Source organism: Arachis ipaensis, chromosome B06 (assembly GCF_000816755.2).
Source record: "Arachis ipaensis cultivar K30076 chromosome B06, Araip1.1, whole genome shotgun sequence".
Lineage (NCBI taxonomy): Eukaryota > Viridiplantae > Streptophyta > Magnoliopsida > Fabales > Fabaceae > Arachis > Arachis ipaensis.
The window spans coordinates 98,814,315-98,818,669 of NC_029790.2; the positions used below are offsets into that span (position 1 = coordinate 98,814,315).

The following is a 4,355-nucleotide window of genomic DNA, read 5'->3' on the forward strand; positions in this document are numbered from 1 at the left end:
CTCGTACTTAATTCAGTTAAGTCAGAATGAAGGGGTGACCCGTGACAATCACCCAATCTTCGTTACTCGCTTAGCCAAGATCCGCGTGCCTGTCAACCACTGTAACACCCTAGCTACCAAAGCTCACGCTTCCGGCTGCGCAACTTTGATAACTCGGACATGACGACAACACTGATGCTATTTAATACTAAAATATGAGCCTGTTTGAAACTTTAAACCGCAATACTGCTCCCAAAAATACTTTCATCCGATAATATACATCCATAGATACCATACAACTTACAAAAACTCATAAAGAGTACATCCATATATATATACATACATATATATAAGTAATATTACAACCATAATCCAATACAATTCCTATCCCTCTTACAGAATGTATCAAGATAAAGGCGAGGGAACAAAAATATACTAAAGCAATACAGAGCATCTCAATAACAACTAAATGAACTCTTCATACCTTCTGCGCCATATCCTGAAAGGGGAAAAATGTAGGGGGGGTGAGAACATCATCCTCGAAAGGGTTCTCAGTAGAGGGTTTTTTGGGAATTACTGTAATAGGATACATGAAGATAAACCGTACCAGTGACTAATAACTGTCTTATGCCTCTTTTCAAAAACAATGGTTTACAATAAAAGTAAAGTCGGAAATCTTTTCTGAAAGAGGAACCATTCAATTCTCAAAAACTCAAAAGCCTTTCAAAACGATTTATCTATGCTGAAACAAAATAGCCTTTCATATTTTGTTCCAAACCAGAAACACAAAACCGAAATCAACCCTCGGTTCATCTCATTCCAACGACGGCCCTAGGCCCAAACAATTCAACTATCAACCAATCACCACAGTTCAACAGAGTCCCAGTAGCAAACACAAATAGGAAGATGCAAGCACAAACAAACAGTTATTACAAGTAGAACAATTAGCAATTAATCACACAGGCAAACCAAGTATGATATGCACGCCCAAGCAATGTCACATAGATGCATATGATGCATGCCTGTCCCTAGTGGCTGATGATATCATCTGTCGGTTATAAAGCTAACCCGACAAGTCCTGGTAGCTAACCATTGGACTGTCCCTCTGTCGCGCATCCCCAACTCGAGTTATACTCATCATAAACTTGATCATAATCATGATCCATATCCATCACCCTCACTGGTGAATATTTACGGGGGCGAGCTCATCCGGGACTTTCACAGTGCCCGGCCACACTTACGACATAAGGTCAAAAGAGCTTCGAGTCTCAACCTGGAGCACGTGGTGGCTAGCCACTGCTTCCTTCCAAGGAAACCCTCATCTCCGATAGTGGAAGTGCAACATTCACATTTATCAATGATTCAGCATATACATGCATTCAATCTCTTCCATGGATCAACATCCATCTCAGCCATCCGGCTCACAGTTCAGTCCAGAACCAGCCAATATTCATATCATACACAGCCATTCCGGCTCACGGTTCAATCCAGAACCAACCAATATTTATAATCATACACAGCCATTCCGGCTCACAACAAAATGGCACTTCCACCTTCAACATCATCAATTCATAAAATCGGCATTTAAGACATAAATCACTTTTTCCCAAATCATTTCACTTTGAAATCAAGTTCCAACTCTTTTCAGCCTTGGCTTTAAAGATCTCATTTCTCAAATCATCTCAGGCTCATAAGCCACTTTTACTCAAGGTAAATTCCCCTTTTAAAACCATGCTACTCTCGGCATCCTCTTTTCAAAACTTCCATAACCATAAAAAGTTAAAGATTCATTTTGAAACATTCAAAATCATCCATCCAACAATGGGATTTTATAACAAAGTTTCTCGGCAAGGTCCCAAGTCCTTAGGGGAGAATAGCATAACTCATTTCGCCAAATTCATTTAAAATCATTAAAACCTTGGATTTTCGATTTGAGTAATAAAATAGGATCTAAGCAAAACCGAGTCACGTAATCATTTACTTCTTTCAAGCCGTTTCCTTTACTTAGGCAAAACCAGCTTCAACTCCTATGATAAATTCTAGAACGTTTCAACTGTTCAAAATTGTTTTAGTCTTGCAAGAATTTAGAATTCAAAGAGTACTTAAAACCTTTCTCAAAACATTTCAAAATGAAACTTGTCAATAGACATTCGGGTTCTTTCAAAGTCATTGAAACTCCTCTAATTGAAATCCTCAAGTCAAATTCAAAGGCATAGCCCTTGTCACACTTAAAACAGCTTTAAAACATAAATTTCATCTAAATAACTTCCTCCCAAAGGAGATACAATGCTTTTCTTAAGAAGCAAGACTAAATTAGAATTTCCTCTTTAGTAATTCATTTCAAAAGCATGAATCATCCTTTTCTTGATAATTCAAATAAAATAGTAGAAGTCTTTAAATCATCATTTCTCCAAACAACATTTCAGTAAAGACTCGGATTTTATAGAAATTTCGACAGCATCTCCCCTAAAATTTGGACTTTGCCACCTGATTTGGGTTCCAACCAAACCATTCCACAATCCTTTTCCAACAGCCCAAAAATCCAAAATCAATTCAAAGGCAAGCCAAAATTCAACAGTCAACCTCAATACCATATTTCCAGAAAACCGTTTCAAAATCAACTCATTATCAGCCGAATAAACTCATTTCTAAAGCTTTAAAGAAACGATTCAGCAACAATCATTTATCAAAAACCAGATCATTTAAAGCCAGCTAGGCTGGAATCAATAGTGTATTCTGTTTTACACATTCTCAAGAAAATCCATTCGATTCAAATCAATTTCCAACGGATTCAACTCGATCTCAAAGCTTTAAAAGAATCAATTTCAAAAGCATTTTGTTTCACAAAGCCACACAACAGTCGAGTCAAATAAACACCCATAATCATACAAAACAACCAAACAATACATAGGACTGATACAATCACCAAATACACATCCTCACATCAGTACCCATATGTAATAATTCCAATATACAAGAATATAGTTTTTGGAAAGCACCCCTACCTCAAAACGCAAAAGCATAGCCCAAACGCATCACATAATCCTTTCCGCCTCGACCCGAAATCAACAATCAAAATCCCGGCAGCCAAAACCTCGGTTCCAAGCCACTTTCGCAACAATCTCAACAACTCTAATCGTAACATACAAGAACCGAAACTCAATCGTATAGCAATTAACGCCACAAACCTCAGCGTATGATAACAGAATAGTAACTAAAGGGCTTTAAAATCGAAAATGCTTACCGAACCAAAAGAGGAACGGCTGAACCAGAACAGTGGCAGCCTCCGAACAGGTTCGGCGGCAGCCACCTCAAGCGGCAGCGGTGACGACTTCCGATCATGATAACCGTGACTGCATAACAACGTCATGACCATGAGACCCAGGAACAGGAAGGATTGAGAACCAACTGCAAAGACCCTTACCGGCGGTGGTTTCAGCGGCCAAGGCGGTTTTCTCCGGCGGCCATACAGTGGACCACAACCACTACGGCAGCGAGGTCTTTCCGGCGGCCAGAACTCTGGCGACGCAGCAGAAGTGATGTTTTCTGGTGGCAGAGGCTTACCGGCGCACCCCATGAGCGGCGACAAGGTTCCCAACAGCAGCTGGGCTTCATGGCGGCAGAGTAAGCACGACTGGCAACGGCGCGGCTGCAGGTCATGGCGCGTACGACGGCAACTCGATAGGACTCCGACGCGGTGGTTGGACCTCAGCTCGGCCTCAGATCCGTTCTCTCCTTCGCGCGTCTCCCTTTCTCTCAGCCTGGTTCGGCGACTCGTGGATGGACCGAATGACAGCGGCACGGGGACGGTGGTGCGACGGCGAGACGTGGGTCGACAGCAGGACACGTCGGCACACTCTCTTCTCTCTTCCCTTGCGTGACAGCCCTCAAGGCGTAGCACGACGGCGTGGAAAGATGGGATGGCAACGTTGAGTAGGACGGCGGCGCGATGGCGGCGGTGAGACCAGCACGCCGGCGCGAGTCTTCCTCTCCTTCTCCCTTATTCCACGGCCCCTTTCCCCTTACCCCCATTCTTCTTTCTTTTTCATTCTTTCAGAGAAAAAGAAAACTTTGAGTGTGTGTGCTGCCACTGCTGGGTGTTTGGGGGGAAAGGCTCGGTGGCTATTAGGGTTTCATGTTTTTGAAACTAAGGATTAAGGGTACTTTGGTAATTTCAAATAAAATTGGAAATAATTTAGTAATTGAAATCCAAATTAAATCCAACACTATTAGTACATAGAAAATACTATTTGCTCATCAATTTTACAAATTACTTTCAATAAAATGCCCAAATCAAATAATTAGAAATAATATACTTAATTTTTTTATTTTCCAAAATAGCAGTATTAATATTTAAAATATTACTTATCTAATCC

At 41.1% G+C, this 4,355-nt stretch overlaps 1 long non-coding RNA gene across 1 annotated transcript; it reads right to left on the reverse strand.

Annotated features, from left to right (window-relative positions):
* Positions 360–3,282, reverse strand: LOC110264075. The gene is made up of 3 exons (XR_002349809.1): positions 3,224–3,282; positions 2,985–3,111; positions 360–478 (listed from the first exon to the last, which is right to left on the reverse strand). It is a non-coding gene; the product is annotated as an uncharacterized LOC110264075 (long non-coding RNA).